At 35.9% G+C, this 12,709-nt stretch overlaps 1 protein-coding gene across 4 annotated transcripts in view; it reads right to left on the bottom strand.

The window, feature by feature from the left end:
- Positions 1-12,709, bottom strand: part of LOC135832321 (optomotor-blind protein-like) — a 106,887-nt gene that overhangs the window by 21,680 nt on the left and 72,498 nt on the right. The window lies entirely within an intron of this gene.

Here is a 12,709-nt window from a genome sequence, read left to right as displayed (position 1 = left end):
AAATTAGACGTTTCGTATTCGTATAGTACTATAATCGGTATCTCGCCTTTCTTCGGTGGAATTGTGATACTCGTACGTAAACGTATATATGTATAGGAGAGTAAGTTACAGTACACAGAGGCGGTGTGGTCTTTGAGAAGGCACCGATTCCCACGGTGTGTCCGTATGTCGCACAGCATTGAATCGTCTCTCTCCTTGGTACATTACACGACCGGACACGACCGTACTATCATAGAGTCGTCTTCTACGTGTTTTGCTTATCAATCAGTAGTGCACATTATTCCCATAGTTGAACGGTCGTTTAATTCAATCGCCGTGTCGTACTATTCATTACACATAATATGAGTTGGTAATTTGCTAAACGTGCAGGTTGGTATTCGGGACAAATTCGATAAAAGCTATGTGGCCATCCGAACACCCCGCCAGCGCCAGCAACCACTATAAGATGGCGGTCTTTAGGGTCTCTGTGAGTTGCACATTGTACACTGGTTAAGTACCTCTATAGGTAGAAGTGGGCACTGAGCAGGTAGGTGGGTAGAGGGATAGATATATTTTTGTAATTGTGTATGCAGAAAATTACATTTATTACCAGTATATTACCGCACGCACGCTTAGCCTTTCAAAACTGGATCGTATATGTAACGCGTTTACGACCCATTAATTAAATCTGCCACAAATGAGAATTTTTTTGCCATTTTTAACGCTTTTACAATGTACAGTGTAGAACCAGATGAATATATACCGACGCGGGCATTGTTAAGTACAGAGGTGCACTACCGGGGCATGGAATTGGTCTTATTGTACAGGTTTTACATAGACTGGCCAGTTTTAATAACAAATTAAGTATGCTCGGTCAACCAAAATGTGGTAACTGGTGAGGTAGTCGCCGCCATTATTTTTTAAAGGTTTTTTTATTCAAATTTATCCAACTGAAATAATCAACAATTTGAGGAACGAATCAGACAGACTCATTGGGACATTTTTTACTCAGCACAGCCGGACTGCTTTTTTGGAATGAACATTGAATAACATGCATGCAAACTTAATTCGAAAAATGCCATTAGTTACCTATTGCAGAATTAGTCCCTGAAAGACCATTTTTTTGTTCACGTTTCCATTGAGCTGAACGATCAATGAACGAAAACATCGGATAAAAAAAAAACACATTTGAATTCAGAAAAAAAAACATTCAAGTGAAAAAATTTGACGTATCGACCAACTCGACCAGAATTTTGATGAAAATAATTTAACGCTTACAATTTTGTAACACTGTACTATTTCAAAAAATGAAAGCAAAATTGCTACTTATTTTCACATTGGATTGCTTTTCGCGGCCAGATGCAGGACAATAATAATTTAACTACCCACCATAAGTAGGTAGGTAATAACTCTTATGTAAGCAGGTTTAATCTAGATACCACAGTAGTTTGATTTCATTTTGCTATACCATTCGTACCCTATAAATTTATTATACCTATGGCGAGAATTTGTACATAAATTTCGACCCGACGACCGACGAGAGGGTAACCCATAAGCAAATCGCAGTTCAACTTTGACGGCAGCGGGAAAAAAATAAAAAAAATAGGTATATACGTACACACGGCACCTAATAAATTTGCACCAACACCTAAAAATTTCAAACGCCTTAATTTCCATAGCTTGCGACAAGAGGTTCGTATACCTACGTTCTAACGCTATTATAACTGCTTAAAAATTATCATCAAATTTATGATATAACGCATACGGTTTCTAATTAAAAATTAATCACGCAACGTTGAAAATTTAATACTACCCTGAAAATATACGACCGCGTGAAAACAACAAGAAACACAAACCCTGTCAGGCGATGAAATTAAACGATACATAACACATAAAGTTTCGCTTTTAACACGAACTTATTATAAAAACGGAAATGTCGCCCAAAACAAAACCATAAAAGCCGTTTAAAGAATAAATTTTCCAAAGTAATGAACCGAAACTTTGCAGAGAAAAAAAAAGGAGGGGTTATCGGAAAAAAATCCCGCAGACACTCGCCATCATATAATTTAAGGTGCTGACTCTATGGTTGACCGCAAGCCGGGCGCATGCTTAAGCGACGCGCCCTTCCTGCTTCCGCGATCGTTCGACACATACGCGTCTTCTTCGCGTTCCGCGTTTTCACTCCGCTCCGCTCCACTCCACTCCATACCCTATACCCTGTCATCTGCATCGTGCGCCTTTTTTCCACCACAATATCATCAACCGAGCCGCCGATACGTCAAAATATCGAAATTTCGTTAACGCATACGCGCTCCCATCTCCGCAATCGAACTTACCTACAGGCTATTTCATATTTTTGCTGAGTGAGCTATAGTCACTCTATTCGCAGAAGAGATATTTTACGAACGTGCGTCGTCATCCGAGCTTTCATCCAACGATCGTAAAAAAATATAATCATTTTATACAGCTTTCACCGTTCACTCCGATTACTTATCCTATAGCTTTGGTTAAATCAAGTATACATAGGTATCTACATATACAGGGTGGACAGTGGACAGAAATATCGTGAATCCCAGAGAAAGTTTTTCATTAAAAATATAGGCTTGGCAACGTGAAATAGATGCATATGGTTGGTGGAAAATTATCACCTCAGTCCAACAACCATATCATTATGCTACCTATTATTATTATCATTCACTTTGACCAACCGAAATATCAAGCAGAAAACTTTTTTAGGGGTTCGCGATATTTTTGCCCACCCTGTAGGTACTACCTACCTACATATAGACATATAGGTAGTGGAATTATTTTCACATAATGTAGCAGTAGCTAGCAAAAAATTGATTTTTTCAACCATCAAAGTTCGTTAGGGTACCATATAGATACGATACTCCGAGCAATGGAAAACTTCATCGCGGATTTTATTCTTCGTATAGATTTTTTTTCAATTCTCTCTATCGCGAAAATGAAAACGCTACCTTAATTGGTGACATCGCGATATAAGGGGGGTTTTCTAAGTAGCTTATACGCAATTTGTAATTAATGATGGCGACGAGAATGAAAAGAATTCAGCTTTCGATGACAATTATGAAAGCCCGATGAAGCAGTCACAATTTTTCAGAGAGGCCTCAGACAGCCAATTTAAGGGTTTCTCGTGAAAAAAATTTTCAGTTGGCATTTTCAAAATTTCCGGTACTTATCTATTTTCACTATTCACACCCCCTTTTATAAATCAGTTCAAATCGTCTCTGGATGGTGTGTGACGTTTCAACTGGATATATATCAAAATAAAGAAAAATAAAATATTCCCAAATATAATTCACTAGGTAGTAAATTATTCAGAAAATTTAATACTTAACTACAACGAAAAATTAAAGAACTTTTCACAAAATAATGTCTTCCATGTACTTAGGTACCTATACTTATTGAGAAATTTCAATTTCCTAAAACTGGCTTCTTTCATTCATTTTCATAGTATGAGCTCAATAAAGTACTCTACGCACAAAATATCTTACCAATATGATTCTTTAGTTTATAATGCATATTTTTTTCATCTTACATCTTGATCTAGTACGTATTAGCTTAGCGCAAGGAAGAAGCTTTCCCATTTTAACAACCGTCTGACGGCCATGGTCTCCCATACCATATTCGCAAATGAATAAATAAGTAGACAGGCAGGTAATTTGGCCAAAATACACCTCTCGGTACAATGGTAAATCGCACGCACATTCAATAAACATACCCATGCTAATTCGAAGAAAAGCACAGCCGAAAATGATAAGTACAATAATGGCGGAATTTCGCTATACCGAAAAGACATCAGAGAGAAATCCTTCTTTATGAATATACAAAGTAAACTCGGTACACATAGCATGTATTGCGAGGTAATATAAACAAAAATTATTTTCAGCTAGTTAGAACAGTTGGTGGTACAGAGTTGGTAGGAATTTACCCTTGTATAGTTGGTAATGAGCCAATCAGCGCATTGTAAAGCGAGGACAAGTTGAAATAAAACAACATTTTAAATCAACCCCTTTACACCATTTCTATGTTACTCCATACATAGTGAATTATGAAGAAAGAGAAGAGAAAAAAACTCCACACACAGACACACATGCATATAAGCACTGCATGCAGAAAGAGAAATAAAAACCTAAATGAATGCTGCGAAATGAAATGGAGTTGATATTGCAATTTCAGCACAGTGTACGAATAGATGGAAGGGTAGGTAAGTAGGTACATGGAACTAAGAAATTATTCTTTTGCCATCTACAGCAGCACCATTCATATAAATACCGAGTGTCGGTTTAATTAGTATGCTTTCGAGAGGCTCGGGAAACTTTTCATATAACGAACGAGTTATCTATATACGCATGTCTGTTTAGCACACTCAAGTCTCTCTTTCATGTACCTACACAGGAGAAAAAAACGCACACCATTACTTCCCGCATTTAATTTATCGAAAATATCGCGGCCATCGCTGAATTTCCAATTTCACCTTCGTACCTCTGCATTGCACCAGTCTCTATGGTGTATAAAGTTTGTTTTCCAATCGCACGTTGCAATTAATCAAAAAAAAAAAAAAAAACTATATCATTTTAACTGGTGGATGACTCGAACATCGTCGTTAATTGGACGGAAGAACTATGTCGATATAATTACTGCCATCAGTTAGGTATTATGAGGTAGGTAAAGGTAAAATAAATGGTAGTTATATTATAGCGGTATACCGCAGAACTGTGGTAATTAATCATCACCATCTTTGCTGGTTAGAGACTTGGAGCTTGAAGAAGGTTGTTATTCTGTCACCAAATTTGTTAATTCATCAGAGAAGGAGAGCATCAGCTGTTGATAACCAGCGCCCTCCAGAAATTACGATGGAACCACCTCACGGTATTTTGACCACTTCTTACCAACTTGAGCTAGGTATGAATAATTTTTGGGAATTTTTTGAAAATCTCTAAAATTATTTTGAAGTTGAATACTGATCAAATTAAAGTTAACTGAGGTCTCCTGAAGGTTGAAGGGGGCTGACAGCTTGAAATCAAAGTTTGGCAAGTGAAGTGTTATTTTAAGGCACCTCCTGACCTTTTCTCGCTAAAAAATCAATTCACGAAAGAAACTTTGAAAAATGTAAAAACTGATCAATGAATTTATTTAAATGGAAAATTAAATCCCCCATAAGAAAAAAAATTGCACATTTTGAAAATTGTGTTCTCAATTTTTGGATTTTCAATTCTTAGCAATGCCAAAAAAGAATGCTTCAATTTTGACGATGGACAAAAAAACGTAGGTACAGAACTTAGGTATTTGTGGAATTTTTCTTCCTCAGCAAGATTCTGTAATCGATTTTTAAAATTTGAATGAAATTTAAATCGATTAGTTACATCCAGCCAAAGTAGGTATGATGATGCGTGCAGGATTCATGTTGTAAGTATGGCTTGCCTCAAGAAAAGCATACAACTTTAGGAAGGGAGAATTGAAAAAATTAGTTTGTAATTGAAAAGCTGCATGCATTTTTCGTTGGAAAAAGGATTTTCACAGCAGGTAATTTTAGCTAATTCGTCTCATCAGCATTTTTTTTTCAATTTGACCAACCATTACGTACTTACTACCTACTCATATTAGAATAAGAAAACATCGCATGAAATGTATAAAAGTGAAATCCAAACACTCATCTTTGAACAACCACGACGACCCGGCCAATCACCTTCGATCAAAGACACTCGTAGAAGCTCACTAAAAACCGACCAATTTGTGGCTGGACGCGGTGGCGGTCCACTTTGCCATATACAATAGGTTATACAATACGAACACAGCAAGCTAGAAGGTAACCAGACCATGAAAACACGAAGGTATATCTAAACCTATAGCTATATGTGAACTTCTGGAGACATTTAAATTAGCAGATTCCTTAATTATATCTACGTAAAACGCGTGTATCCGTAAGAAAAAAGGCCCACAATACAGACTTCGGTACGCGCTGTGTGTGTATGGTTGAGAAGAATTAGACTATAAGATAGATATATAGGTAGGTTTCGTTGTTGTGCTGAGTGTACGAGTGAGTGAATTCACCCTTTTGTTGATTTTTCCTTCGATTCGGCGCGATAACTCAACTGCAGTGGCTGCGCCGCCGCGATAATTTGGCTAAAAGGTTGAGATCTCGAGCCGCCGTCTGCTGTCGGCCCACTCCATTGATGTTCGGCCTTGCGCTAATATTGACAATAACACGCAGGGATTTCGGCCTTTTGACAACATATTATAAATATAATTCAAGGCAAAATGCGTACCTAGGCACTGCGGTGGTGGCGTTATATGTACTATACCTACCATACCCCTAAGTTACTTGTATGTATAGTGTTGGGTTTGCGATCGGTCTGCTACTACCTATGCATCGAAAAGTAAATGGAATATCAATTTACCAGGGAAAAAGTGAAAGAGTGAGATTACTGGGCGAGAAAACTTTTCGATAGATTTCGATATAAACAATGGGATTAGAATGGTATCGCGTACAAACTGCATCGTCGTCATATCGTTTAAGGAACTTCAACAGCTGTATCATCGCAAACTACCATGCCTATATGTATAGTATGTATCTATGCTATATAAGTATAGATTTTATGTGGAAAATAAACAATAAAGTTTCACATGTTTGGCGAACATTTCGGTATAGGAAGTTAGCTCGGTAATACGATATATTTATGTACTTTATACTTTATCCGGGACCCATTTTCCCATTTTAAAAGTATATTCAAATGTAAACACGGTTTCGCTATTTTCATCAAATATCAACGTTATGCTAGTTAATTTTTAATCTACGCTATAAAAATCGAAACAATATAGGTGAAAGTATCAACAGCTATCGGCTTCGAGACATTTACTTTTTGTATGTATAGCTAACATGAGTTTTAATTGAAGTTTTTTTTATTACCTTGAATTTTTCAATATTTTTCTACTTACAAGTAAAAGGGGAAAATGCGTTGGTTGCGGTAAACGATTGCATAGTAAATGGGTAGGTAGGATACGTTGCAGCATTTACGATTTACGTGCTTATACGAAATGTTTTTTTAATGATGTTTATACTTAATTACCTACGTTTTGATAAACTCAAAACATGTCCATAACGGATCGCACCAAAAAAAGAAACTTCAAATTAGTCGATTAACCATCTCTACCAATGTGTACCTACTTAGTTAGTAGATGGCCGCAAGCAAATTCTGAAACAAATCTGTATTAATTTGCCGCGATGTGATACGAATGCTGTCATATGTATTTGGAATTGCCTGTTGGCATCCATAAGCGTATAAAGCACGAGCATGGTGCCTTATCTGTACCTACATATGTACTTGATTAGGTGTTTGTATACAGGAAGGGGGGTCCTAAATAATTATGAAGTGGAACCTTTGAAATTACCCTTGATCGGATTCTGCTCAAGTTGGAAACTTGGAAGAAAAATGAAAAATTCATCGTTTACGAACGCATCAATGTGGAAAACTGAAATTTGTTTCAGAAGTTGATTTTTCAAAGCATTTTCAAGTATAGGATTTTTTAAGAAATAAGGAGTTCAAAAATCTAAAAATTCTCTGAGAGCTCTTGAATGGCTCAACTCAGGATGTCACGGTCTATTATTGGCTATATACGAAAATCGTGGAAGTCATAAAAAAAAAATCATGAAAATCATGAATTTTCATACTGACAATGAAAATCATTTATGATTGATCTTGATTTTTTTCATTGAAAAGTTTTCAATTTTATAAACATCATCCTACAAAATTTGGTTTTTGATTTTCTTACAGAAAAATTGACTTTTTTGACTTTAATTACAAATACTCGTTAGGGGTGTTCGAGCGCTTTCCAGCAAGTTACAGAAACCTGCAGCAATTACAGAAAACGTTGAAAAATTTTTACAGTTTTTTTTGTAAAATTGCATTGCGACAGTCTATTGTCCATTTTGAGTCTTTCATGAGCGCTCAAACCCCCTAATTTTTTACGTTTTCTGTAAATTCTGCAGCGTTCTGTAGAGCGCTCGAACACCCCTAATAATGTATAAGTATGCAAAATGAACAGCTCCAACTTCATAATTCTCAATCATTACAATCAATCTGGGTAAGTCAAAACTTGCGTTTTTTGTTTTTGCTTTTTATTCTTTGTTTGTTTGTTTTATTTTTCATTAGAAAATTCAATTTCAATGCTGTAAAACTAGCCAAGGATAAAAAAGTAAAATTCAGCACCCGAAATTTTGCTACGTCAGATTTTCTGAATGTTCTTCGACTTTTCTCGTTCCATTTTTCAATGGTAGGTATAAGCTTCAACTTTTTTTTTTTGCTAACAAAGGAACCTTCACAATTTACATAAATTTGACTGACTAAAAGCCATGTCATCCGCACCTCAGCACCAAATTTTGAGCTGCTCACATTAATTTTTCAATTTTTGTTGAATGTTTGAAAATGGTAGAAAAATTGTGCTCATTATTATGATTTTACCACGGGTGTTAGTTCTCAAAAAGAAATTTCGGTTTCGTTCTCAGTTTTTGAAAATGAAGGTTCTGGTTTCGGTTTTACACTACCTATAGACAAAAAAATAATAGGCCCTATGGTTTTTTTTTTGTATGTACATCTAAACACAAAATTCTGAAAATCGGTTTCCATGCTCAATCCAATCTCCCCCACCCGAGAACTGATTATTATACTAAGTATTTTCGCACCAATCTGAAACTTCCAGCAAAAGTTCACTTTTTTCAGCCTTTTAAGAGACAGAGAAATTCGAACGATTTTTGTGGAATACTTCAGATTGTTTTCCAACAGATGAGAAAATAAAATTATTTGTTATCCGCCGAAGTCGAACTTGTACATAACAAAGTTTCGGCTGCTGAAATTAATTGCAGCACCTTCTGGAGCAATTGCAATGTTCGGCAGAAAAATTCTAGCTTTACTTACTGAAGGCTATACCGATCTCGAAAATTAAGCCAGTGAATTTGCGGTGTAAGGAGGAGAAGGCGGGTGGGGTAAACTTTAGCATATAAATCAATTGTGGAATTTTCATTTCCACTTTTTGAATAATGAGAAAGTGCAGCGTCAGTGAGCTTTTCCGACTATTTTCAAAAATTCGTCAAAATTTGAAAAAACTATTTCTACTGCTCAAAATTTGCTTAGGTGAGTAGGTGGTGACATGCTCTTTCAGTGAGTCGAACTTCAGATCGACGGAGGCTGAAGGATTGTAAAAGCGTGTCTTGAGAGTACCTAAGATCTTGCAACTTGAATATCTTGAGCACAATAAATTCAAATCAGTATTTCCTTATTCTAGAGTCCAAATATGTATTTGAATGCTTGTATAGGTAACTACTTAGATACACTACCTATGTGGATATTTAGGTATAGGTAGGTATACATAATATATGATATCGCTTTTCGAAGTCACCAGTGATCCGTGTTTTTCGTAAATAAAAAACAACAACCATGAGTCATATGCCATCATTGTCAAAGGTAATTTGTTTTGTTCCATTTGGCAACGAACTAAATCTAAATTTTAATTTTTTTAGTTAAATTTTGTCACGTTTGAACAACCTGCACATGCATTCGAAACTCTGTTGATGACTCATCAAGGTATTCTCAATTCTCAACCGAAAAACCCCCCTTTGACGGTCAAATTACGCGATCGGGATCACGTTCGCAGATATATGAATGAATTCCCAGCACAGACGCAGTCGGCACTCAAGTATATCTGATATTTTGTATATTTACATAAAAAAGAAATTATAAGACGTAAAGCACGAAGACGCACGCTTTGAGCTGGAGCAGCAACGCAGGCGACGACGCTGGTCGCTGGGACAAGACATCTAAATACGGAGGCACAGGAGGCACAGGAGGCACAGGGCACAAATAAACGAAAACGTTTTTCTTTAAATTGTCCGCCAAATGTCCATTAAACGAAATGAAATTTTGGACACTTTGGGCGCGCCGCTACGTTTCACCGAAGACGTCGTTTTTTTTACACGGTTCAACAAGACGGACGTCTTACAGCCACGCCTTTAGGGCCAGTTAGGGTGTGGCTAAATCGTATTATCTTCGTGTTTTACGGCGCTCGTGTAACGACTCTTAATCTTTTTATATATACCGCTATAGGTACGCTTTTCTTTTATCAATTTTCCTCTACGACACACGTACAAAAATACTACATACGTAGCTTTCTCTCTTACCAATGTATTTCGGTGTAAAACTCTCCAAAATAATAGCGACCGCTGTCCCATTTCACGCGTGTAGCACTTTCGTTCTACCTTTTACGCCTATTTTCTTTTCTCAGTTCTAGGGTTCATGGGGGTTTTCTCTCTTAACTATAGCCTTATAGGTATATGTATACTCGTATACTGTGAGCTAAAGGCTACGTGATATGCGTGTTCGCCACACATAACATTTATTTACTTTTTACTGTTATTTTTTTTCGCGCAATTTTACCTTAAATATATGACGTGTGTCGTCTGCGGAACCGCACTAGCAACGTTTCGTATTGGTTTTTTATGACTTTTTTCTCTTTTTTGTGCGACTCTTATCGTAACAGGGTCCCCAGTCATTAGACATCGTGCACTATATGACGATAGGGGGTCGTTATTTTCCTATATATTTTTCACGTAAAATAGGCATATCTCTCGCTCAAGGTGTCGTATATATCTCTTTTGTGTTACGTATGCTTGTTTTTTTTCCTATTTTTATTTATATTACGCTAAATCCGTGAAATTGCCTAATGCGTGCCCTGGGCAGACCCGCACCCTAATGCGTGTATTCGATTAGGCAATAAGATAAACGTAATTCACACTGAAAAAATGTCAAACATTGGAAAATCTTTACATGGTCTATATGAGTTCTAAAAATTTTCAATTGTCTAAAATATATAATTTTTTTGCGTTACCTATGCCAAATTATGTTGGAATTAACATCGATGGTACGTATGCGCCAATCGACCATCTGTAGGCAAATATTTCACGATTGGCCAAGAAAATCCAAACACCGGGGGCTCAAAAAGTATTTGTGACCGACCAAACGGCCCCTGTGCTAGCGGAAAGCCACACAGGAAAATGCCGCGAACATTATTGTGAAATGTGCATTTAGGTTGTTTGAGGAAAAGGAGCGTTAAAAATAAAGACCACATCTTTTTTAAAAAATTCTTCATTTTTTTTTTTCTTTTACTTAGATTTGTTCAAGGTACTTACATAGGTAAAGGTATACCTACTTATTCAGTTTTAGGGAATTAAATTCAAATGAGTGAGTGCCGATATAGTTGGAAATAACCAATCTGAAATTTTGAAGAAAAAAAAAAATCAAATGCTGATTTCTTGGTCAGGTTGTTGAAACAACTCCAATTATCTACCACATTTTTCGCGATAAGTAATTTTGGTCGAATTCCCCAAATTTACTTTTTCTTTAGAAGTGATAGGTACTTACTAGGTAGGTAGTAGATACTCGAAATTCAAGGGTGTTTAGAACTTTTTTTGTCACTAGATCATTGTGTAGAGCAATTTTGTTGAAATAATTTTTACTTTAAGTAAGTAGATATAGGTATTTGATTTTCGGAGAAAAAATGAGAAAACCAGATTTTGGAGGGGCGGAGGGGGGTGTCACCCCCTACCCCTTCGCGGGTTTTGCCAGCATTTCAAAGTCGAAGAAAGAAATCAAGGAAGAGTTAAAACCCCTAAAGTCGAAAATTTCTGATGTTCAAGGAAACGAGGAGACTACAATCCTCTTCAGTCAATTACCTAAAAATTGATTCCCGACAAGTCATGCTTTTAGAATTCATCAAAGTCAAGTTTTTCGTAGTAATTTTTAAGTACAGGTAAATCGGTACTGTAGTTAAAAGTCACCTTTTCACTAATCGAGTTGCATTGTTGCAATTTGTTTTACAAATCCAAAACCTGAAATTTGGGTGATGATCGAAAATATACCTAACGACAATATTCTCTTCTATACCTACGTTGATACAAATGAAATAAAATCTCTTGAAAACATAAGAATAACATTTACCTATAATACAGATATGTTTCTAAATAAGCACATTTCGAAATACCAACACCCTTCAGCCTATATGTACTAAAAAATTCGAAATGAATTCGTATATTTTACGTAAGCAATTCCAATAGTTGAAAAATGTCTACGGTTGCGCGATATAAATCAATCCATATCATAAATTAGGAACGTACGCGTGCAATTTGAAATTTTATACGTGAATTTATAGCCTCGATCTTCAAAACAAACTTTTCCAATACGGCAATACATTAAAAAGTTTATATAAAGATGGAAAACATCAAGCTAAATGTCTAAAGATGCACAAATGTATAAATTTCAAACTTGAGGCAAAAAAATTTTCTTAAGGCTTATTCAATTTATTTATGCGAACACAAATATACATAAAATTAATATTTTCCATCTTTCTACGGTTCCGTTTGTCATATTTTTTGCATTTCGTCTTTTTTTTCAAAACTTAAGCATACAGTATAGCAATACATACATATACAAACCAATTTCTTTGATTTTTTTTCTGAAATTTATTTCGAATTTATTGTTAGTAAACAGATGAATATTCAAATGTTTGGAAAATTTTAAAAATTTTTCTCATCATTGGTAGGTATCAAAGCTTTTTTTGGATGAAAATATTCTAAATGGAGGACGTCTGCTGTTGCCACAATTTTGTCAAAATATTTGTATCCCATTGGGATAGATAATGTGTTAATTCGCATTTGGAT

Source organism: Planococcus citri, chromosome 1 (assembly GCF_950023065.1).
Source record: "Planococcus citri chromosome 1, ihPlaCitr1.1, whole genome shotgun sequence".
Classification (NCBI taxonomy): Eukaryota; Metazoa; Arthropoda; class Insecta; order Hemiptera; family Pseudococcidae; genus Planococcus; species Planococcus citri.
The sequence above is the reverse complement of the archived record's forward strand: the minus strand, read 5'-3'. Positions and strand labels throughout refer to the sequence as shown.